Source organism: Ranitomeya imitator, chromosome 5, assembly GCF_032444005.1.
Source record: "Ranitomeya imitator isolate aRanImi1 chromosome 5, aRanImi1.pri, whole genome shotgun sequence".
NCBI lineage: Eukaryota > Metazoa > Chordata > Amphibia > Anura > Dendrobatidae > Ranitomeya > Ranitomeya imitator.
The window spans coordinates 593,888,511-593,915,148 of NC_091286.1; the positions used below are offsets into that span (position 1 = coordinate 593,888,511).

Here is a 26,638-nt window from a genome sequence, read left to right on the forward strand (position 1 = left end):
GCTCAGCTTGGTGCCGCCCACAATGACACGCCCCCTGCTGCTCCCACCCACCGCGCTCTGTAATGGCGGATTCTGAAGTTTTTCAGTTAGACTGGGGCTCAGGTGATGGCGTAGCTCAATTAACAGTCTCGTGCCTAACGGTTATGAAGTGATTACCTCAGGGGATGGCGGCCATCTTTACTCCATTATAACCAATGGGGAAAAGTCACTTTCAATAGTTTTCAATGGGGAATGGATTTTTCTTTAATAAAGTCAATTTTCAAGATTTTTCATCCCAGTTTTCACAGTTTTGGGCTCCAATCACGGCACACAATACCCGGTATACGGGCTGGCTAGATCCTGTTCGTGACGCCAATTGTGACGCCCAGGAGACCGGGATACCCAGCACCGGACCAATGGAGTCTGTCTCTTGAGGGGGATGTCACGGGTGGCTTGACCCGGTGCTGTGGCCTCAGGCAATGCACAGTGTAAGGGGTATCATGAGGGGACAGGCACTTACTTGATCAGCAGCAGGTTCTCCCAGCGGTGACGATCCTGATCCTGGATAGATGGCTATTGTCCAAATGAAAGACTGAGGCACTGAAACGTTTAACCAGTTTACTTTAACATAAAAGGATTTACAACCAGTCCTGTCACCGGAGTCTGTATGGGAACTCTGAGTTACTTTGACCCTGCCGGGGTCTTCGCCTCTTATTGTGCGCAATTTCTGTGTGGCCCTGCTGCTGTATGTGAACTGGCTGCCGGCCCAATCTGTCCCCTCCGGGTCCTGGTTCGACGGGCAACCCGAGTCCTTTTATCGGTTTACCCCCTCTGGGAGTACCGCTGAACTCTGTGTCTGTTGCTGCATCCGACCCTAGTGAAGCTGATATCACCTCACGTTTTTCCGGTTGCTGTATTATATATAATGAATACAGCCACGGATCCGGTATCCGTCTTTGCGCCTGTTCTGGGTAGTGATTAATGCTACCCGGTTCTCACAATGTCCTTTTTCTCTATCCCTCTTCTCCTCAGGCCGGTGATTTAGGCCTGGTAACAGTCACAGGGCTGTTAGAAATTCAACTGTATGACCTCTCACTATCAGCTCCTTGGCCCAACTGCCATTTCTTCTCTCAGACCAGAATGGATCAAGGGGAGTCTCTGGAGCTCCCCCTTCTGGCCGGAGGTGGTAGTGCAGTCTTGCTATTTTAGTATTTGTACTTACTGTCAGTAACTATTTTTGTGGCAAATACCCCTAGGGGTGCCACACATCATAAACAGATCAAGCCACTGACTGAATCTATGGATGGAAGGCTGCTGAGTATCATCATAAAGAGAGCTGACTATATTGGTCACTGATTTTGGGGGGGTTTGTTTTTGCATGTCAGAAATGTTTATTTCTAAATCTTGTGCAGTGATATTGGTTTACCTGGTGAAAATAAACATTTGAGCTGGGAATATATTTGGTTTTTATTAAGTTGATTATTTATGAGTCTTTTGGTTTGATTGAGAACATAGTTGTTGATCAATAATAAAAATAATCCTCTAAAATACAACTTGCCTAATAATTCTGCACACAGTAGATGATAGATAGCAGATATATATATATAGATAATTTAGATAGATCTTTTGTATCTATCGTATCTATCGTATCAATCGTATCTATTATCTATCTATAAATATATCTATCGATAGATATATCTATAGATAGCTAGATAGATATATCGATAGATAGATAAGATAATAGATGATATATAGATAATAGATAGATACGATAGATAGATAGATAGATAATACCAAGCCCGATGTTTAGTATATCTATGAATCTATAGATATATGTATCTATAAATATATATATAGATAGATTATCCATCTATGTATATAATCATCTAAGGGGTACTTACATCTGTTTGTCTGTCTTTCTGTCTGTAACGGAAATCCCGAGTCGCTGATTGGTCGCTGCCGGACTGCCGGCCACGAACTGGCCCCTCCCTACTCCCCATCCCGGACCAACTTTTTTACTATTGATGCTGGCTATGCAGCAGCAATAGTAAAAAGATATAATGGTAAAAGTAATAAAAAAATAAAAAATCATGCTATTCTGACCTTCCGTTGCCTCCACAGCTTTCCTACTCCTCCCGATGCACTCGGCAGCTTCCGTTTCCAGAGATGCATTGCGAAATTACACAGATGACTTAGTGGTCTCTGGCAAAGACCACTAAGTCATCTGGTTAATTTCGCAATGCATCTCGGGGAACAGAAGCTGCAGGCCGCATCGCGAGGAGCGGGACAGCTTCGGTGGACGATGGAAGGTGAGTATATAACTATTTTTTATTTTAATACTTTTTGTGGGCTGTGTTATTTACTATGTGGCTGCTACTGTATATACTATGTGGCTGTGCTATCTACTGCATTGGCTGTGCTATATGCTACATGGCTGTGTTATATACTATGTGGGCTGTGCTATATACTACGTGGCTGTGCTATCCACTGCATGGACTATGCTATATACTATGTGGGCTGTGTTATATACTACATTGCTGTGCTATATACTGCGTGGCTGTGATATACTACGTGGCTGTGCTATATACTATGTGGCTGCGCTATCTACTGTGTTGGCTGTCCTATATACTACTTGGCTGTGTTATATACTACATTGCTATGCTATATACTATGTGGCTGTGCTATATACTACGTGGGCTGTGCTATATACTATGTGGCTGTGCTATGTACTGTGTGGGCTGTGCTATATACTACATGGGCTGTGTTATATACTACGTGGCTGTGCTATATACTACGTGGCTGTGATATATACTACGTGGCTGTGCTATTTACTACTTGGCTGCTATATACTACGTGGCTGTGCTATATACTACGTGGCTGCTATATACTACGTGGCTGTGCTATGTACTGCGTGGGCAGTACTATATACTATGTGGCTGTGCTATGTACTGCGTGGGCTGTGCTATATACCACGTGGGCTGTGTTATATATTACATCGCTGTGCTATATACTACGTGTCTGTGATATATATTATGTGGCTGTGCTATTTACTACGTAGCTGCTATATAGTACGTGGCTGTGCTATATACTATGTGGCTGCTATATAAAATGTGGCTGTGCTATGTACTGCATGGGCTGTGCTATATTCTACGTGGGCTGTGTTATATACTACATCTCTGTGCTATATACTATGTGGCTGTGCTATATACTGCGTGGCTGCTATATACTTTGTGGCTGTGCTATATACTACGTGGCTGCTATATACTACATGGCTGTGCTAGCTACTGTGTTGGTTGTGCTATATGCTATGTGGCTGTGTTATATACTACATTGCTGTGCTATACACTATGTGGCTGTGCTATATACTACGTGGCTGCTATATACTATGTGGCTGTGCTATATACTGCATGGCTGCTATATACTATGTGGCTGCTCTATCTACTGTGTTGGCTGTGCTATATGCTATGTAGCTGTGTTATATACTACATCGTTGTGCTATATGCCAGGTGGCTGTGCTATATACTACATGGCTGTGCTATATACTACGCGGCCGGCCACGACCAATCAGCGATATTGGCGCGGAATTTAACCCCCACTCACAGAGCGACGTACATAAATACATACATATTCTAGAATACTCAATGCGTTAGAAACGAGCCACCATCTAGTATATATACAGTGGGGCAAAAAAAGTATTTAGACAGTCAGCAATAGTGCAAGTTTCACCACTTAAAAAGATGAGAAGAGTCTGTAATTTACATCATAGGTAGACCTCAACTATGGGAGACAAACTGAGAAAAAAAAATCCAGAAAATCACATTGTCTGTTTTTTTAACATTTTATTTGCATATTATGGTGGAAAATAAGTATTTGGTCAGAAACAAACAATCAAGATTTCAGGCTCTCACAGACCTGTAACTTCTTCTTTAAGAGTCTCCTCTTTCCTCCACTCATTACCTGTAGTAATGGCACCTGTTTATACTTGTTATCAGTATAAAAAGACACCTGTGCACACCCTCAAACAGTCTGACTCCAAACTCCACTATGGTGAAGACCAAAGAGCTGTCAAAGGACACCAGAAACAAAATTGTTGCCCTGCACCAGGCTGGGAAGACTGAATCTGCAATAGCCAACCAGCTTGGAGTGAAAAAATCAACAGTGGGAGCAATAATTAGAAAATGGAAGACATACAAGACCAGTGATAATCTCCCTCGATCTGGGGCTCCACGCAAAATCCCACCCCGTGGGGTCAGAATGATCACAAGAACGGTGAGCAAAAATCCCAGAAACACGCGGGGGGACCTAGTGAATGAACTGCAGAGAGCTGGGACCAATGTAACAAGGCCTACCATAAGTAACACACTACGCCACCATGGACTCAGGTCCTGCAGTGCCAGACGTGTCCCACTGCTTAAACCAGTACATGTCCGGGCCCGTCTGAAGTTTGCTAGAGAGCATTTGGATGATCCAGAGGAGTTTTGGGAGAATGTCCTATGGTCTGATGAAACCAAACTGGAACTGTTTGGTAGAAACACAACTTGTCGTGTTTGGAGGAAAAAGAATACTGAGTTGCATCCATCAAACACCATACTTACTGTAAAGCATGGTGGTGGAAACATCATGTTTTGGGGCTGTTTCTCTGCAAAGGGGCCAGGACGACTGATCCGGGTACATGAAAGAATGAATGGGGCCATGTATCGTGAGATTTTGAGTGCAAACCTCCTTCCATCAGCAAGGGCATTGAAGATGAAACGTGGCTGGGTCTTTCAACATGACAATGATCCAAAGCACACCGCCAGGACAACGAAGGAGTGGCTTCGTAAGAAGCATTTCAAGGTCCTGGAGTGGCCTAGCCAGTCTCCAGATCTCAACCCTATAGCAAACCTTTGGAGGGAGTTGAAAGTCCGTGTTGCCAAGCGAAAAGCCAAAAACATCACTGCTCTAGAGGAGATCTGCATGGAGGAATGGGCCAACATACCAACCACAGTGTGTGGCAACCTTGTGAAGACTTACAGAAAACGTTTGACCTCTGTCATTGCCAACAATAGATATATTACAAAGTATTGAGATGAAATTTTGTTTCTGACCAAATACTTATTTTCCACCATAATATGCAAATAAAATGTTAAAAAAACAGACAATGTGATTTTCTGGATTTTTTTTTCTCAGTTTGTCTCCCATAGTTGAGGTCTACCTATGATGTAAATTACAGACGCCTGTCATCTTTTTAAGTGGTGGAACTTGCACTATTGCTGACTGACTAAATACTTTTTTGCCCCACTGTATATCTAATCATCTAAGGGACTGTTTGTCTGGAACGGAAATCCTGCATCGCTGATTGGTCGCGTGCGGCTGGCGCGACCAATCAGCAACAGGTGCAGTCTGGCCGTGAATTGGAGCGGGATTTAAACCACACTTCGCTGATTGCTCGCGCCCGGCCGACCGTGACTAATCAGCGATATTGCAGTGGGATTTAAACACCAGTTCATAAATAAACTACATACATATTCTAGAATACCCGATGCATTAGAATCGGGTCACCATCTAGTAGATATGCAATAGCAAGGCCGATGTTTATGAATGAACGTTTAGTTTTTTAGAAAATGGGAAAAAAAAATGGCGCGGGCTCCATTGCAATTTTGAGCGCCAGAATGGGAAAGCCGACAGCCGGGGGCCAATATTTGTAGCCTGGGAAGGGGGAAATACCCATGGACCCTCCCAGGCTATGAATACCAGCCCGCTGCAGTCGGCATAGCCTTTACTGGCTATTAAAATAGGGGGACCCCCCAAAAAATGAAGTGGAGTCCCCCTATATTTTTTAACAGATAGGCTATGCAGACAGCTGCGAGCTGATATTCATAGCCTAGAGAGGGGCCAGGGATATTGCCCCCCCCCCGGCTACAAATATCAGCCCCCAGCTGCCCCAGAAATGGCGCATCTGTAAGATGCACCAATTCCAGCACTTAGCCCCTCTCTTCCCACTCCTGTGTAGCGGTGGGATATGGGGTAATAAGGGGGTTAATGTCACCTTGCTATTGTAAGGTGACATTGAGCTGGGTTAATAATGGAGAGGCGTCATTAAGATGTCTATCCATTATTAATACAATAGTAGTGAAAGAGTTAAAAAAATAAAGACACAGCCAGAAAAAAGTATATTAATATTCTTAATTTAACCATACTTACCATACTTGATCACCTGCAAAAACTACCGCCGTAGTCCAATTAATAACGAGCGTCCCATGATGATCTCCCCTATAGAACAGTGACATCGGGTGATGTCACTTCTCTATAGGCCCTCCAGTGACACACTGACAGGAGACAATGGCTCCTGCAGTGCATCACTGAGGTTACCTGAGTTCGGGTCTCACTTTATGGCAAAAGCTGCTTGGGAACTTTCTCACACAGCAGTGCCACAAGTGAGACTAGGGACTATTTTTTACAGTGTCGGAGGAATACAGTGCGGAAGGATACCTTCCTTCATTGTATTCCTGGAGCCCCAGGAAAGCGGTCGCATCAGCTGATGCTGCTGCTCTCCATGGGAGATCGTCGTGGGACACTCGTTTTAATTGGATTTCTGCGGATCAGGTAGTATATTGTTTATTATTGTAATATTTTTTACAAGTGACACTGGCTTCGTGGATCAAAGTGACAAGTGATGGTGAGTATGTACTCCATGTATATATGTACTGTATGTCTATATGTTGTATGCATGTGTTGTATGGTGTATATTGCATATTGTATAGTGCATGGTGCAAGTCATATGTTGCATGTCGCATGTTGTCGCATGTCGCATTTTGCATGTTGTTGCATGTTGCATGTCACATGTTGTTGCATGTTGCATGCCGCATGGCGTCGCATGTCACATGTTGTCGCATGTTGTGGCATGTTGCCGCATGTAGTCACATGTTGCATGTCGCATGTCGTGGCATGTCGCATGTTGTGGAATGTCGCATGTTGTGGCATGTTGCATGTTGCATGTCGTATGTTGCATGTCGCATGTTGTTGCATGTTGTCGCATGTTGCATGTCGCATGTTGAATGTCGCATGTCACATGTTGTCGCATGTTGCATGTTGTCGCATGTTGTCGCATGTAGCATGTTGTCGCATGTAGCATGTTATCGCATGTTGCATGTCGCATGTTGTTGCATGTTGTCAAATGTTGCATATGGTTGCATGTCGTCGCATGTTGCATGTTGTCGCATGTCGTCACATGTTGCATGTCGCATGTTGTTTCATGTTGTTGCATGTTGTCGCATGTCACATGGTGTATGTTGTTTGGTGTATGTAGTGTGTTGTATGTTGTGTGTCGTATGTGCACACAGTGTAGACAAGTCCAGCTCTGCTGCATCTGGATGCCTGACATCTAGATGTAGCAGATCCTGTAGATGATCACCGGAGATAACTCTCCAGCGATCACCTACACTACAGCATTCTCACAAACAGATGATCAGCTGTTTGCGAGAACCAGACTAGTGACCGGAAATAACTCCCGGTGACCTGCACAGCAGTTCTCGCGATAACACAAGTTATCGGAAAGAACTGCAGTGGACGAGGGACTTCCGGCGGCGGTACAGGTGAGCCGGCAGACATGCGTAGTAAGCTGCTTGTATGCAGTTTCTACGCATGTGACTAATTATTAGATGCGATCTTATCGCATCTAATGATAGTCTATGGTAAATTTGTAAACAGACATAGTGTGTTCTGAAAAGACGCGCCACATATCCGTTTACACGGGTCTGCCGCCTGCGTGTTTTAAAGCATAGTGGAGACAGGATTTCATGAAATCCCCTCCACTATGCTGTAACATCTGGATGCTGCGTGTTTGACGCTGTGGCTCTATGCATCAAACACGCAGAGTTTCCTGAAAATGGAAGCATACCCTTACTGTTTTACTTCCTTCAGTGTATCCCAGAGGGTTCTTTCAGTGCCTACACCCATTTTCCGGTCCCACCACCTCCAATAATGCTGTATCACTGTTTTCTTCCCTCTTTTTTTTACTGTCCTGTCTTTTTTAATCATTTAATTTGTCTTCTATATCTATGTTGAATATAAATTACTTTTTATCTTATCATCTGTGAGTTGGAGTGGCTTCCTGTCTAGCGGCAATGGACTGTATTAGACCATGTTGATTTATTGAGCTTGAAGTTTCCAATGTTTATATCTGGACAAATAGGAATTATTAACCCATGGATGTCAGAAGATGCATTTTAACTAGAGAAGCTTTCTGGATTTATATTGATGCCATGTGCTATACGGAGGGTTTAAATGTATGCAAGGTGATCATGTTTCACTACTGATATTATGGAATATTTCTTGCAACTGATTTTTGCTGAGTTTTCTGCTTTGTATTCAAACATTTGCATGCCGCTTTAGGCACTTTTAGCAAATCATGTTGGTTTTAACATGTGACTGTTATGTAACCATCTCATTAGCCACCATTCTACTGTATATAAGGCCATGTTCACACAGTGCGTTTTTTACCGCGGAACCGCGGCGGTTTTGCCGCTGCGGTTCCGCAGCTGTTTTCCATGCAGGGTACAGTACACTGTACCCTATGGAAAACAGGACACACTGTGCACATGGTCCGGAAATTGTAAAAAAAAAGACGCGCTGAATAGCTCCCGGAAAAAAGAAGGAGCATGTCAATTCTTTTTCCGGAGCCGCAGCGGTTCTGCACCCATAGACCTCCATTGTGAGGTCCAAACCGCAGTAAAACCCGCAGATCAAAAATATATCTGCGGGTTTTACTGCGGTTTGATGTGCAGAACCGCTGCAGCAGGAAGTGCGGGGAGCGGGCGGAAGTGCGTGGGCGGAGTGTGGCTGCCCCCCCCGTGTTCCGATCCCGCCCCCCCGTGCTCCGATGCCCCCCCCCAGTGCTCCAATGCCCCCCCCCAGTGCTCTGATGCCCCCCCCGTGCCCTAATCTCCCCCCCTTATACTCACCCGGCGTCCCGGTGTCCGTCCGGCCGTCTTCTCCCTGGGCGCCGCCATCTTGCAAAATGGCGGGCGCATGCGCAGTGCGCCCGCCGAATCTGCCGGCCGGCAGATTCGTTCCAAAGTGCATTTTGATCACTGAGATATAACCTATCTCAGTGATCAAAATAAAAAAAATAGTAAATGACACCCCCCCCCTTTGTCACCCCCATAGGTAGGGACAATAAAAAAAATAAAGAATTTTTTTTTTTTTTTTTTCACTAAGGTTAGAATAGGGGTAGGGGTAGGGTTAGGGTTAGGGGTAGGGTTAGGGTTAGGGGTAGGGTTAGGGGTAGGGTTAGGGTTAGGGTTAGGGGTAGGGTTAGGGGTAGGGTTAGGGTTAGGGGTAGGGTTAGGGGTAGGGTTAGGGTTAGGGGTAGGGTTAGGGGTAGGGGTAGGGTTAGGGTATTTTCAGCCATTTTAACCCTAAAAAAATTCCTAGAAAACACACAGACTCTGGCTAGAAAACTGCATCAAAAAAACGCATCAAAAAACGCATCAAAAAACGCATCAAAAACGGACCAAAAAAGGACCAAAAAAAGGACCTGCGTTTTCTGCCAAGAGCTGCAGTTTTTTAAAAAACAGTCAGGAAAAAAAAAGGATGGAAATCCTGAACGTGTGAACATACCCTTAAGCTTCACTGATATTCATTATCATGTAGCAATGACACCGAATGCCTGTGTGCATTCAAAACATATTGTTCTGTGCTGTGGATTCGTGTTTTTAATTTTCTTAAATAAACACTGGAATTTGGGGAGCTGTAAGTTACTTAACCCCTTTACCCCCAAGGGTGGTTTGCACGTTAATGACCAGGCCAATTTTTACAATTCTGACCACTGTCCCTTTATGAGGTTATAACTCCGAAACGCTTCAACGGATCCTGGTGATTCTGACATTGTTTTCTCGTGACATATTGTACTTCATGTTTGTGGTAAAATTTCTTTGATAGTACCTGCGTTTATTTGTGAAAAAAACGGAAATTTGGCGAAAATTTTGAAAATTTCGCAATTTTCAAACTTTGAATTTTTATGCAATTAAATCACAGAGATATGTCACACAAAATACTTAATAAGTAACATTTCCCACATGTCTCCTTTACATCAGCATAATTTTGGAACCAATTTTTTTTTTTGTTAGGGAGTTATAAGGGTTAAAAGTTGACCAGCAATTTCTCATTTTTACAACACCATTTTTTTTTAGGGACCACGTCTCATTTGAAGTCATTTTGAGGGGTCTATATGATAGAAAATGCCCAAGTGTGACACCATTCTAAAAACTGCACCCCTCAAGGTGCTCAAAACCACATTCAAGAAGTTTATTAACCCTTCAGGTGTTTAATAGGAATTTTTGGAATGTTTAAATAAAAATGAACATTTAACTTTTTTACACAAAAAATTTACTTCAGCTCCAATTTGTTTTATTTTACCAAGGGTAATAGGAGAAATTGGACCCAAAAAGTTGTTGTCCAATTTGTCCTGAGTACGCTGATACCCCATATGTGGCAGTAAACCACTGTTTGGGCGCATGGGAGAGCTCGGAAGGGAAGGAGCGCTATTTGACTTTTCAATGCAAAATTGACAGGAATTGAGATGGGACGCCATGTTGCGTTTGGAGAGCCACTGATGTGCCTAAACATTGAAACCCCCAACAAGTGACACCATTTTGGAAAGTAGACCCCCTAAGGAACTTATCTGGATGTGTGGTGAGCACTTTGACCCACCAAGTGCTTCACAGAAGTTTATAATGCAGAACCGTAAAAATAAAAAATCATATTTTTTCACAAAAATTATATTTTTGCCCCCAATTTTTTATTTTTCCAAGGGTAAGAGAAGAAATTGGACCTCAAAAGTTGTTGTCCAATTTGTCCTGAGTACGCTGATACCCCATATGTGGCAGTAAACCACTGTTTGGGCGCATGGGAGAGCTCGGAAGGGAAGGAGCGCAGTTTGACTTTTCAATGCAAAATTGACAGAAATTGATATGGGACGCCATGTTGCGTTTGGAGAGCCACTGATGTGCCTAAACATTAAAACCCCCCACAAGTGACACCATTTTGGAAAGTAGACCCCCTAAGGAACTTATCTAGAGGTGTGGTGAGCACTTTGACCCACCAAGTGCTTCACAGAAGTTTATATTGCAGAACCGTAAAAATAAAAAATCATATTTTTTCACAAAAATTATATTTTTGCCCCCAATTTTTTATTTTTCCAAGGGTAAGAGAAGAAATTGGACCTCAAAAGTTGTTGTCCAATTTGTCCCGAGTACGCTGATACCCCATATGTGGCAGTAAACCACTGTTTGGGCGCATGGGAGAGCTCGGAAGGGAAGGAGCGCCGTTTGACTTTTCAATGCAAAATTGACAGGAATTGAGATGGGACGCCATGTTGCGTTTGGAGAGCCACTGATGTGCCTAAACATTAAAACCCCCCACAAGTGACACCATTTTGGAAAGTAGACCCCCTAAGGAACTTATCTGGATGTGTGGTGAGCACTTTGACCCACCAAGGGCTTCACAGAAGTTTATAATGCAGAGCCATAAAAATAAAACAAAATTTTTTCCCCACAAAAATTATTTTTTAGCCCCCAGTTTTGTATTTTCCCTAGGGTAACAGGAGAAATTGGACCCCTAAAGTTGTTGTCCAATTTGTCCTGAGTACGCTGATACCCCATATGTGGGGGGGAACCACCGTTTGGGCGCATGGGAGGGTTCGGAAGGGAAGGAGCGCCATTTGGAATGCAGACTTAGATGGAATGGTCTGCAGGCGTCACATTGCTTTTGCAGAGCCCCTAATGTACCTAAACAGTAGAAACCCCCCACAAGTGACACCATTTTGGAAAGTAGACCCCCTAAGGAACTCATCTTGATGTGTTGTGAGAGCTTTGAACCCCCAAGTATTTCACTACAGTTTATAACGCAGAGCCATGCAAATGAAAAATATTTTTTTTTCCACAAAAATTATATTTTAGCCCCCAGTTTTGTATTTTTCCAAGGTTAGCAGGAGAAATTGGACCCTAAATGTTGTTGTCCAATTTGTCCTGAGTACGCTGATACCCGATATGTGGGGGGGAACCACCGTTTGGGCGCATGGGAGGGCTCGGAAGGGAAGGAGCATCATTTGGAATGCAGACTTAGATGGATTGGTCTGCAGGCGTCACATTGCGTTTGCAGAGCCCCTAATGTACCTAAACAGTAGAAACCCCCCACAAGTGACCCCATATTGGAAACTAGACCCCTCAATGAACTTATCTAGATGTGTTGTGAGAACTTTGAACCCCCAAGTGTTTCACTAGTTTATAACGCAGAGCCGTGAAAATAAAAAATCTTTTTGTTTTCCCACAAAAATTATTTTTTAGCCCCCAGTTTTGTATTTTCCCAAGGGTAACAGGAGAAATTGGTCCACAAAAGTTGTTGTCCAATTTGTCCTGAGTACGCTGATACCCCATATGTTGGGGTAAACCCCTGTTTGGGCACACAGGAGAGCTCGGAAGGGAAGGAGCACTGGTTTACTTTTTCAACGCAGAATTGGCTGGAATTGAGATCGGACGCCATGTCGTGTTTGGAGAGCCCCTGATGTGCCGAAACAGTGGAAACCCCCCAATTATAACTGAAACCCTAATCTAAACACACCCCTAACCCTAATTCCAACGGTAACCCTAACCACACCTCTAACCCTGACACACCCCTAACCCTAATCCCAACCCTATTCCCAACTGTAAATGTAATCTAAACCCTAACCCTAACTTTAGCCCCAACCCTAACTGTAGCCCCAACCCTAACCCTAACCCTAGCCCTAACCCTAGCCCTAACCCTAGCCCTAACCCTAACCCTAGCCCTAACCCTAGCCCTAACCCTAGCCCTAACCCTAACCCTAACCCTAGCCCTAACCCTAGCCCTAACCCTAGCCCTAGCCCTAGCCCTAACCCTAGCCCTAACCCTAGCCCTAGCCCTAACCCTAGCCCTAACGGGAAAATGGAAATAAATACATTTTTTTTTATTTTTCCCTAACTAAGGGGGTGATGAAGGGGGGTTTGATTTACTTTTATAGCGAGTTTTTTAGCGGATTTTTATGATTGGCAGCCGTCACACACTGAAAGACCCTTTTTATTGCAAAATATATTTTTTGCAATACCACATTTTGTGAGCTATAATTTTTCCATATTTTGGTCCACAGAGTCATGTGAGGTCTTGTTTTTTGCGGGACGAGTTGACGTTTTTATTGAAAACATTTTTGGGCACGTGTCATTTTTTTATCGCTTTTTATTCCGATTTTTGTGAGGAAGAATGACCAAAAGCCAGCTATTCATGAATTTCTATTGGGGGAGGCGTTTATACCGTTCCGCGTTTGGTAAAATTGATAAATCAGTTTTATTCTTCGGGTCAGTACGATTACAGCGATACCTCATTTATATCATTTTTTTATGGTTTGGTGCTTTTATACGATAAAAACTATTTTACAGAAAAAATAATTATTTTTGCATCGCTTTATTCTCAGGACTATAACTTTTTTATTTTTTTGCTGATGATGCTGTATGGCGGCTCTTTTTTTGCGGGACAATATGACGCTTTCAGCGGTACCATGGTTATTTATATCTGTCCTTTTGATCGCGTGTTATTCCACTTTTTGTTCGGCGGTATGATAATAAAGCGTTGTTTTTTGCCTCGTTTTTTTTTTTTTTTTCTTACGGTGTTTACTGAAGGGGTTAACTAGTGGGACAGTTTTATAGTTCGGGTCGTTACGGACGTGGCGATACTAAATATGTGTACTTTTATTGTTTTTTTTTTTTTATTTAGATGAAGAAATGTATTTATGGGAATAATATTTTTTTTTTTTTTCATTATTTTGGAATATTTTTTTTTTTTTTTTTTACACATTTGGAAATTTTTTTTTTTACCTTTTTACTTTGTCCCAGGGGGGGACATCACAGATCAGTGATCTGACAGTTTGCACAGCACTCTGTCAGATCACTGATCTGACATGCAGCGCTGCAGCCTTCACAATGCCTGCTCTGAGCAGGCTCTGTGAAGCCACCTCCCTCCCTGCAGGACCCGGATCCGCGGCCATCTTGGATCCGGGGCTCGAGCAGGGAGGGAGGTGAGGAGACCCTCGCAGCAACGCGATCACATCGCGTTGCTGCGGGGGGCTCAGGGAAGCCCGCAGGGAGCCCCCTCCCTGCGCGGTGCTTCCCTGCACCGCCGGCACATCGCGATCATCTTTGATCGCGGTGTGCCGGGGGTTAATGTGCCGGGGGCGGTCCGTGACCGCTCCTGGCACATAGTGCCGGATGTCAGCTGCGATAAGCAGCTGACACCCGGCCGCGATCGGCCGCGCTCCCCCCGTGAGCGCGGCCGATCGGCTATGACGTACTATCCCGTCCAGGGTCAGATAAGCCCAGGGCACCTCGACGGGATAGTACGTCTAAGGTCACAGAGGGGTTAAGCTGTACTTAACAGCAAGTGTTGAAGAACTAAACTAATAAACACCTAGGGTTGGAGAAGTAATCCCCTACACCAAGGGATGGAGAACTAAACCACTACACATCAAGGCACGGTAACCTAAACTACTATACATTAAAGTGCCACTAGACATCAAGTCTTGGAATCCCCATGGCTTGGGGAACAAACCTCTGTATCTAACACTTCCTCCACTGCTTCTTGCTCCTCCGCCTGTGCCCTCAACCTCTCCTTAATGAAACATGCATTCCAAAAGTGCAGAGAGAATCCCCCTGACCTAGGTACTGCACAGCCAAGGCTTGCCACAATCAGGCAGAGCTTAAATTAATATGCTTTGGAGATAGCAGTGACACAGCTAAAGAGTTGTGGACAGCTATCCACGCCGAATTTGTGTAAAGGTTGTCTCCACAGAACCTGGATGTAGGCAAGGGCGTATGAGATAATGGTGCGAACCTGGTGGCGGCCCTACGCTGGAGCAACTTCACACACATGCCTTGCATGGCTCACATCCTCAACTTGGTGGAACAGCAATACAATGCAGCACAGGTGTGGTGCAAATCATGCTTGCGGAGTGTGCCCACTGATGCTACTGCTGCTGATGTTACTAAAAAATTTTGGAAATGTCGAGACTCAAAGTTGTGTCTCCATCTGGTAGCTTGCCTGTAGGGGTGTCAGAGCCCATTATACAATTTTTTTTTCTCTGGGCAAATTGATGGAACTTTCATGGTGTCTGCCCCTATTTTTTTGAATGTTTGGAATCCAAGTTGGGTCTTCTTCATTTTTGTTTCCTGAATTTGACAGGGCTCTCAGAGAGGCATTCCTACACCTGTCACTCATCCACCTGTTACTGATCAATGTATCTAGATGTGTGGTGAGCACTTTGAACCACCAAATGCTTCACAGAAGTTTATAATGTAAAGCCGCAAAAATAAAAATCTTTTTCTTTTCACAAAAATAAAATTTTGTCCAAATTTTTTATTTTTCCAAGGGGAACAGGAGAAATCGGACCACAAAAGTTGTTGTGCAATTTTTCCTGCGTACACTGATACCCCAAATGTGGGGGTAAACCACTGTTTGGGCTTATGGCAGAGCTTGGAAGGGAAGGAGCACCGTTTGACTTTTACAACGCAGAATTGGCCGGAATTGAGATCAGGCGCCATGTTGCATTTGGAGAGCCCCTGATGTGTCTAAACAATGGAAATCCCCACAAGTGACACCATTTTGGAAATTATACCCCCTAAGGAACTTATCTAGATGTGTGGTGAGCATTTTGAACCCCCAAGTGCTTCACAGAAGTTTATAATGTAGAGCCGTAAAAATAAAAAATCATATTTTTTCACAAAAATGATTTTTTTTGCCCCCAATTTTTTATTTTCCCAAGGGTAACAGGAGTAATTGGACTGCAAAAGTTGTTGTGCAATTTGTCCTGAGTACGGTGATATCCCATATGTTGAGGGAACCACAGTTTGGGCTCATGGCAGAGATCGGAAGAGAAGGAGTGCCGTTTTTGAAATGCAGACTTTGATGGAATGGTCTGCGGGTGTCACGTTGGGTTTGCAGAGCACCTGATGTACCTAAACAGTAGAAACCCCCACAAGTGACCCCATCTTGGAAACTAGACCCCCAAGGAAGTTAGCTAGATGTGTTTTGAGAACTTTGAACAGCTAAGTGTTTCACTAAGGCTGGTTTCACACTTGCGTTTTGAACTGCAGCGTTTTAAACGCAAACGTATTTAAACGCTGCATTTTTTAGGCGCATGCGTTTTTGCATGTTTTATCGCAAATGCGGTGTTTTGACGCGTTTACAAGCGTTTTTTTCCTGCGTTTGCGTTTTTGAAACGCATGATGAGAAGTGTGTGACAGCTGCCAATCATCAAAATCAACTAGAAAACCCACTATAAACAGAAATACCTAGGGTTAGGGTTAGGGTTAGGATCCCTAGTAACCCTAGGGATCCTAACCCTAACCCTAACCCTAAAACACAAACTCTAACCCTAACCCTAACCCTAAAACACAAACTCTAACCCTAACCCTAACCCAAACTCTAACCCTAACCCAAACTCTAACCCTAACACAAACTCTAACAAACTAACACAAACTCTAACCCTAACCCTAAAACACAAACTCTAACCCTAAGCCTAACCCTAAAACACAAACTCTAACCCTAACCCTAACCCAAACTCTAACCCTAACCCAAACTCTAACCCTAACACAAACTCTAACAAACTAATACAAACTCTAACCCTAACCCTAAAACACAAACTCTAGCCCTAACCCTAAAACACAAACTCTAACCCTAACCCTAACCCAAACTCAAACCCTAACCCTAACACAAACTCTGACACAAACTCTAACCCTAACCCTAACCCTAGGGATCCTAACCCTAAACCTAAAACACAAACTCTAACCCTAACCCTAACCCTAAAACACAAACTCTAACCCTAACCCAAATTCTAACCCTAACCCTAACCCAAACTCTAACTCTAACCCTAACACAAACTCTAACACAAACTCTAACCCCAACCCTAAAACACAAACTCTAACCCTAACCCTAAAACACAAACTCTAACCCTAACCCTAACACAAACTCTAACAAACTCTAACACAAACTCTAACCCTAACCCTAACCCTAAAACACAAACTCTAACCCTAACCCAAACTCTAACCCTAACCCTAACACAAACTCTAACAAACTCTAACACAAACTCTAACCCTAACCCTAACCCTAAAACACAAACTATTACCCTAACCCTAAAACACAAACTCTAACTCTAACCCTATCCCAAACTCTAACCCTAACCATAACACAAACTCTAACAAACTCTAACACAAACTCTAACCCTAACCCTAAAACACAAACTCTAACCCTAACCCTAAAACACAAACTCTAACCCTAACACTAACCCAAACTCTAACCCTAACCCTAACACAATCTCTAACACAAACTCTAACCCTAACCCTAAAACACAAACTCTAACCCTAACCCTAAAACACAAACTCTAACCCTAACCCTAACCCTAACCCAAACTCTAACCCAAACTCTAACCCAAACTCTAACCCAAACTCTAACCCAAACTCTAACACAAACCCTAACCCTAACTCTATCACAAACTCTAACACAAACTCTAACACAAACCCTAACACAAATTCTAACCCTAAACCTAACCCAAACTCTAACACAAACTCTAACACAAACTCTAACACAAACCCTAACACATACCCTAACACAAACTCTAACACAAACTCTAACACAAACCCTAACACAAACCCTAACACAAACCCTAACACAAACCCAAACTCTAACCCTAAGCCTAGCCCTAACCCTAACCCTAGGGATCCTAACCCTAACCCTAGGGATCCTAACCCTAACCCTTAGGGTTAGGGTTAGGATCCCTTAGGGTTAGGGTTAGGGTTTGTGTTAGAGTTTGGGTTAGAGTTTGGGTTACGGTTTGTGTTAGGGTTAGGTTTAGGGTTAGTGTTAGAGTTTGTGTTAGAGTTTATGTTAGGGTTTGTGTTAGGGTTTGTGTTAGAGTTTGTGTTAGAGTTTGGGTTAGAGTTTGGGTTAGGGTTAGGGTTTGTGTTAGGGTTTGGGTTAGAGTTTGGGTTAGGGTTTGTGTTAGGGTTAGGGTTTGTGTTAGAGTTTGTGTTAGAGTTTGTGTTAGGGTTTGTGTTAGGGTTAGGGTTAGAGTTTGGGTTAGGGTATTTTCTTGTGTTTTTCTATAAAAACGCATGCAAACGCATGTGCTTAAAAACGCATGCGTTTACATAGACATCAATACGTTTTTGTGCCTAAACTGTGGAAACCCCCCAATTCTAACTCTAACCCTAACTCCAACACACCACTAACTCTAATCCCAATCCTTACCACAACCCTAACCCCAACACACCTCTAATACCAACACACCCCTAAACCTAATCCCAACCATACCCATAATCCTAACCACACCTCTAACCCTGACACACATTCCTACCCCTGATCCCAACCCTAATCCCAATCCTAACCCTAATCCCAACCCTATCCCTAATCCCATCCGTAAACATAATCCAAACCATAACCCCAACTCTAGCCCCAACCCTAACCCTGACTTTAGCCCCAACCCTAACCTTAACTTTAGCCCCAACCCTAACCCTAATGGGAAAATTGAAATAAATACATTTTTTCATTTTATTATTTTCTCCTAACTAACGGAGTGATAAAGGAGAGTTTGAGTTACTATTTATAGCGCTGTTTTTTAGCGGGTGTTTATGCTTGGCAGCCGTCACACACTAAAAGACGCTTTTTATTGCAAAAAAAATTGTTTTTGCATCACCACATTTTCAGAGTTATAATTTTTCCATATTTTTGCCCACAGAGTCATGTGAGGTCTTGTTTTTATTGGCTCCATTTTCGGGCACATGTCATTTTTTGATCGCTTTTTATTCTGATTTTTGTGAGGCAGAATGAACAAAAAACAGCAATTCCTGAATTTCTTTGGGGTAGGGCATTTATACCGTTGTGCGTGTGGTAAAATTAATAAAGCTGTTTTGTTCTTCGGGTCAGTACGATGACAGTGATACCTCATTTATATTTTTTTTTTAATTTTTTGACGCTTTTATACAATAAAAACTTTTTTATAGAAAAAATAATTATTTTTGCATTGCTTTATTCTGAGATCTATAACTTTGTTACTTTTCTGATAATGGAGATATGTAGTGGCTTGTTTTTTTGCGGGACAAGATGACATTTTCAGCTGTACCATGTGTATTTATATTTGTCCTTTTGATCGCGTGTTATTCCACTTTTTGTTCGGCGGTATGGTGATAAATCATTGTTTTTTTGCTTGTTTTTTGTTTTTAATGGTATTTACTAAAGGGGTAAGCTAGTGGGACAGTTTTATATTTTGGGTCGTTGCGGATGCGGACATCACTATATTACATCAGAGCGCTGATCTCACACTTTGCATAGCACAGTGTCAGATCAGCAATCTGTCAGGCAGTGTAGGAAGCTTGTCGGTGCCTGCTCTTAGCAGGCACTTGCAAGCCACCTCACTGCAGGACCCGGAAGGACCCTGCGGCCATCTTGGAGCCAGGGGTCTCCATGGAGACCACAGGAACAATGCGATCGCATTGCGTTTTTCCGGAGGGAGAGAGCAGGGAGCCCCCGTCCCTGAGCGATTGTTCTCTATGACGCTGTCAGTTCTGACAGCGTCATCAGAGGGGTTAAATGCCCATGATCGGTGCTAGCTTGTGAGCAGGGCCCTCATTCCTCTTGGCATCTGTTGATTTATGCAATTATTGTTATTCTTTAATGTCTTTTATTGTCTGTACAAGTCCCTTCTAAAATATAATGCGCTGTGGAATATGTTGGCGTTATAGGAATAAAATTATTATTTATGTAAAGCACCGTCTCTTAGCATATAGGGTTTTATCTCATGTTCAGCACCGTCCCTTTTTTCTGTAGCATCCCCTCTTGTTATGTCTTCTGCTGTCCCTTATTACATAGTATCCTATATTGTTATGTGTTGTGTTGTACTTAACCTGCAGATATTGGCTCAGCGTAACCAATGAATGCTGTGGGGAGAAAATGTATTTTAGCCTTGATGGCAGCATTTGTTTTCTCTCGTGGGGCTGCTGACAGCACTGGTTTAGTCACCGCTGTGTATTCCGATCATTGATTGCAACCACACCCCTGGCCCTGACTAACAGGAGCCCAGTCAAAGCTGCTGCTCTGTACACTCAGAGTGGTCATTGAACCCGCATCGGCGCAGAACCAGTGAATGAACCCGAATGCTGCCGGGCCTGTTATTCGGCTATGTGCAGGCACTGCTCAGGTAAGTAATGCTTTTAACCTGCAATTTAACCCCAGATCTGCAGGTTAGTAGTGTTTTTTCTTGTGACAGGTTCCCTTCACAGGAAAAAAATTGGTAAGTCTACATACATCTGCAGATGTGCACTAGAGGACCTGAATGTCTATCATGTGACCTATTACATGACCCCCAAAATGTCATGTGACATATCCCATGATACATTGGGTTCTTGGGGACCAAACTCACTCTAAACTGCTTGGGACCCTGACTCCTCCTAATCTGCTCTTGGTCATGCAATGTTTATTTCCTCACATTGGTCGTACATTCTTTACTTTCACATATTGGTCGACCATTGAGATGCTCAGGCTTAGTTTACTTTATCACAAATCACTAATTTAATTAAACTGAACAAACACTAATATCCATGTTCATGTGAGGACACCAAGACATTATTGTTTTAATCTTGGTAAAATCACATAAATAAATAGGTTTCATATACTGCTGACAGCAACATTTTTTGCAGCATTTTTGCTGCTTTGTTCACTTACTCATTGCTCCCCTAACCAGCTCAGTCAATTGAAAATTAAGAGAGATCCCGCAGAATTGTAAACTGGTCAGAATAGAGGATACAAAAATGTCAAATTAAGGCCAGCTACACCTCATACACGCATAATAAAAGGATTTTATCTTCTAAAAAAGAACTTTGTATGAACTGTGCAATACATACAAATGAGAAGGATCTAGATAAGCTTGAACAATGGGCAGCGAACAGAAAGGTATTTAAAAGGGAGAAATGCAAGATCCTACATTAGGGCAGGAAAAAATAAATTACATCTATAGAATGGGAGGAATAGAACTAAGCAACGGCATGTGTGAAAAAGACTTCGGTACACTAATAGATCGCAAACTGGACTAGTCAACAGTGTGATAAAGCAGCAAAAAAGTGAAGTAATTATCTCCTTCTACTCATCCTTGGTCAGGTCTCATCTGGAATACTGTGTCCACTTCTGGGTTCCGCATTTTAAAAAAGACATTGAAAAACTGGAGCAAGTTCAAAGGAGAGCTACTAGGATGGTAAGCAGACTGCAAAGTACGGTATGTCCTAATATTTGGTTTCCAAAAAAAATGCTAAGTCGAGACTTAATAGCTGTCTACAAATATCTGAAGGGATGTCACAGGGTAGAGGGATCATCATTAATTCTCATTTGCACATGGAAACATGAGAAGCAATGGAATGAAACTGAAAGGGAGAAGATACAGAATAGATATTAGAAAAAAAAGCATTGAAAGTGAGGGTCATTATTGAGTGGACCAGGCTGCCCTGAGAGGTTCTGACTTCTCTTTCAATGGAAGTCTTCAACCAGTGCCTGGACAGTTATCTATCTGAGATCGTTTAGTGAATATTGCATTGAGCAGGGAGTTGGACATGATGACCCTTGAGGAACCTTCCAACTCTAACATTATATAATTCTATGATTCTATGAGCCAAGACCAGCTTTATAGGATATTGCACTAGATTATCCCCAGATCTTGAATTCACAATTTCCCTCAATTTAATTTGCATGCAGGCAAGACATGCAAGGTTTTCAATTTTTCTTCTATATCATTACCTTCATCAAGGACACTAATGTATTTTATTTATTATTATTCTCTGCATCAAAAAAATCATTTCAACTCTTGACAGGTTCTTGGCCAGAAAAAGCACCAAAAAAATCCCTATATACATTTTCATAAGAACTGTTGGGTTCTTTATGGCCCAAATAGGTGGCCGATTTTCTCACGCATTGATTGCATTGCAGTGCAAGACTGGCCCGGCATCTCTCCTGACCTGAGCATGACATTGTGATGTATTTCTATGAGGCTGTCACACTCAGGACAGGAGAGACGACGGTTAGTCCGAGCATTGCGATGTGATCCGCACACGAGAAATACGGCCATCTGTCTGCACCCTTAGGCTGGTGTCATACTAGTGTATTGCATCCGATGCCAGAGCATAGCATGCGATATGCTAATGACCCTCGGCTCCTGCTCTGCTGTGAGCAGGAGCCAAGTGTCATGTGTCTACGCTTCGAGCCTCTCGCACAGAGTGGATCGGAGCATAGCTGCAAATGAGGCAGAGAAACTAATTTCTCCATCTCCTCCACTGCCAGGGTCAGCATATAATGCACATCACTCCGATGAAAGCCGAATGATGTGCGTTGTCTCACTCATACCCATAGGCTTATGTGGGTGTGAGTGATCCGAGACTCGGACGATTTCACGTGCATGTTGAAAACAGCGGAGTAAAAAATGATGATGGGAGCTGCCCCATAGACGAATACTGGTCCGAGTGCAATGCAATTTTTTGTATCGCATAGCACTCGTCCGTATTATACAGTAGTGTGACTCCGGCCTTAGTGTGGTTGCAGCATCATATTATTCTGATAGCAAAACCTCTACCATAAGAGAGATCATGAGAATTGTTGGCAAATGTGTTCTGGCTTGCAGTGGTAGACGGCTGATCCCCCTTGACAGGATCAAAGAATATCTGATTTTGGCCTATTATAGTTCATGAGTAACTACTGTCATTGAGGGGCTAAATAAGTAGCCAAATCAGTAACTAAATAAGATTCCAATACTGTACCTGTTTGGCACCGATATGAGAAAGACTGTGCGTTCATTCACTTTAGTGCAATCTACCTCCTCCTGCCACCACGGACTATGATGGCAAAGTGAAAATGCTGAAGTCAGTTACATTTTGAAATGTAAAAATAATAATTGATTTGCTCATCTACAATTAACTATTGCTCTAAACTTGTCATTAATCTGGTTCCATAGTGCAATAGAAGTAATGTAATGTCCACCACATGTCTCAGCTGCTAGAAAGACAGTGTTGTACAGTGTCCTGAAATGACCTCCTTTTAATATCTGCCTTGTTGTTTTAGTGATAACAAAGGGATGGTGTACCTAAAGTAAGAGCAGGCACATATCTAATAAATGCTGTAACAGACGCCTAAGTTAATAATACAAGAAGAAAATATATAATTTTATTCAACTTAAAATGTCAACCTAGGGGATTAAAATCAATTTCAACATAAATGATCATATTTTTTCTTTCAAGCAACTCTTCCACTATTCGCTTGAACAATTGCTATTTAATATTAAAATTCCTCAGAGGGGGAATTTGAAATATGAGTCAATGTGGACCTCAGCATTTTTCCAAAAGATGTAAGATCTTGGAGCGGAGAGTCATCAGCATATCTCATCTGACGCTCTCACATCAGATTCTATACGCTGGTCTGATTCCAGCTTTATACTTTTCCTCTCCTGGGTTTTGGTTTACAAATACTGAGGTAAAAAACTCATCAAATACTGAACGTATGAATGTCGCCTTACAGTTCCAGCAGAGTGGATGGGATTTATAGAAATCTCCTGCCCACTGTGTTTTATTTTTTACTCAGCATAAACTGACCTGTGGTGCGTGTTTCAAATTCTCAACATGGCAATTTCTCTTGGGCAAGGTTCCCACGATGAGATTTTGGTGAGTTTTTGACGTTGCAGATTTTCTGCACCATTTCTGCAGACATTAACTAAAATAGGTTACTTGCATTTTTTGAAAATACTCAGTATCAAAAACTCACCAACAAGTAATTGTGGGAATGCAGCCTTGCTGGTTCCCTAAGTTTTTCTGTTAAAATTTTGATGATAGGATGTGTGCACATGTTGTATTTTTGCTGCATTTTTTCAGCGCAGATTTGTCACAAATCTTGAACATGAAGGCTTTATAGGCTGCCGTCACACTCTCAGTATTTGGTCAGTATTTTACATCAGTATTTGTAAGCCAAAACCAGGAGTGGGTGATAAATGCAGAAGTGGTGCATATGTTTCTATTATACTTTACCTCTAAGGCCGGGGTCACACTAGACCGTATTACGGACGAGTGCAGTGCGCTAAAAAATCGCATAGCACTCGTCCCAATGTTAATCTATGGGTCAGCTCCCATCATCCGATATTTTCTCGGCCGTATTCCGGATCCGAGTGAAATTGCAGCATAGTAACATAGTAACATAGTAACATAGTTAGTAAGGCCGAAAAAAGACATTTGTCCATCCAGTTCAGCCTATATTCCATCATAATAAATACCCAGATCTACGTCCTTCTACAGAACCTAATAATTGTATGATACAATATTGTTCTGCTCCAGGAAGACATCCAGGCCTCTCTTGAACCCCTCGACTGAGTTCGCCATCACCACCTCCTCAGGCAAGCAATTCCAGATTCTCACTGCCCTAACAGTAAAGAATCCTCTTCTATGTTGGTGGAAAAACCTTCTCTCCTCCAGACGCAAAGAATGCCCCCTTGTGCCCGTCACCTTCCTTGGTATAAACAGATCCTCAGCGAGATCGCATGCTGCGATTGTCAGCGTATCTCGGCCGAGAATCGCCAATGCAAGTCTATGGGTGCGAGAAAAAATCGGATTACATACGGACCATGCATGTGCATTGCGAGAAATACGGAAGACTTCTCCAGGTGACAGGAATTTGAATCATCCATTATCAGGAAGCTTTGGCATGCTAATTTCTGGCCCACGCTGGATTGCAAACCAGGAAGCACGCCTCCACGGAGTGTTCTGTTGTAGCAGCATGGCCAGGCATATTAATGTGGAGATGCTCATTGCTCTGGTCCATGATAGACCCGAATTATGGGACCAACGCGACGCACATTATGCGGACCGTGCACGTAAAGACGCAGCATGGAGGTCAATATGTCGCCACATGTTCCCCGATTTTGATGAGCGACCTCAAGAGGTTCAGCAAGAAATATATAAGTACCATTCTTCACCAAAAAATATTGTTTAATAAATAATAGTGGTTTCAGGATTAAAAAATAAGCCTGAAACCATCATATGTGTTTTGTTTATGATGGGAGTAAATCATCCATGCTCTTGGTTGAAGATGCAAAAACATTACCAAGAGACACAAATATGGATGAAATTTATTTTAGCTATAGTCGGTTAATATAGGGCCAAAGGAATTTTATGTCCCCCTAGCCTCCTGGGCCCATGTGTTCTTGCAAACCCTGTAACGGTTTGAGTTATGTGTGTGATATTTATATTGAATATTTTGTATATTTGCAGTCAATGATGTCAATAGACGCTGGCGGAGTTGCCGGGACCAATACCGGTGTGAGCGTCAAGTTCATGGGCGGAGTGGTGATGCAGCCCCCAAAAAAAGGAAATACCTTTATTATGATCGTCTAAATTTTCTTGCCCCGGTGATGGAGCTACGACCGTAAGTGCATGCATGTCTCCAAATATTGTACACATCTTATTTTGTGAACAGAGTCAAATCTGACTGAAAGAGAGACTGGATCTGACTCAGAGTTGCTGATTGACCCTGTTGCTGAAGATGCAGAAATGGCTGGACCATCTGGGCAAGCAACAGGCAGCAAACACCCACCACCACCACCACCACAACCAGCAGCAGCGTCTTCTGCTACACAGGAGGCAAATCCTGAGGTTGATGAAGGAGCCCAGAGCAGCAGTCCAACATTGGCTCTGGATACATCACCACAGCCTACTACCAGACCAAACCGTGGTCGTCGCAGAAGGGTGGCTTTGAACATTGGCACCAGGAGGCAAGTTGATACCGGGGTGTTGGACTATTTGTCATGAGCTGCCCATGACGATGGGGAGGAAGCGTACTTCTGCAGTCTTGCCCGCTATTTACGGCCCATTCCACGCTCGCTCAGGCTGCAGACCAGAGGTTGCATCCAAATTTTGCTAGATGCGGCAACACCCCCAAACAACCCCACTAATATTTTTAATTATCTTGAACGGTGGCAAATGTCAGCTACAAACCTTCTGGCGGTGCAAGACCTTCCACAGGACCAATCACAAACTGTGTCAGCTAGAGTTGAGCGACCTTGACCTTTTTAGAGTCGAGCCGGGTTTCGCGAAACCCGACTATCTCAAAAGTCGGGTCGAGTGAAATCGCCCGATTATGACGTAAAGTCGGGATTGACCGAAACACGAAACCCAATGCAAGTCAATGGGGCAGCATAGTCGGCAGTGAGTGGGGGCCAGGAAAACACCTAGAGTGCCCATTTTAATGTCAAAACCATCCATTCTTCTTAATGAAGCTTGTCAAGCGTAATTTACCTTATAATAATTGGAAGGCATTTGAAATTGGGGGTCATTTGGCTAAAGTTGTGGTGGGTAGGGCTGGTTCAAGTAATTAGTGGGCCCAGGAAATCTGGACCACGTCACGGCAGTGGAGCAGGGAGAGGTAAGTATTTCAACTTTGCAAGTGCTGTGAACCTGAGCAAGCAGGGGGGGCCCACTCGTTGGCATTGGCACTGGCACAGGGCCCCTCAAAGTACAGCGGTGTGTTTGCACGGCGGGGGCGCCTCCCACCGGCAGCAACACTTTTGCGTACCATGAGAGGCCCTGTGCCAGTGACGTCGCCAACT

The 26,638-nt window shown here is 43.2% G+C and overlaps 1 long non-coding RNA gene across 1 annotated transcript in view; it reads left to right on the top strand.

The window, feature by feature from the left end:
• Nucleotides 1-26,050, top strand: part of LOC138680911 (uncharacterized) — a 72,450-nt gene extending 46,400 nt beyond the window's left edge. Inside the window, exons 2-3 of the long non-coding RNA XR_011321832.1 lie at nt 21,169-21,262; nt 25,305-26,050. This is a non-coding gene — a long non-coding RNA (uncharacterized lncRNA). The remainder of the gene's footprint in view (nt 1-21,168; nt 21,263-25,304) is intronic.
• Nucleotides 26,051-26,638: the final 588 nt, after the last annotated feature.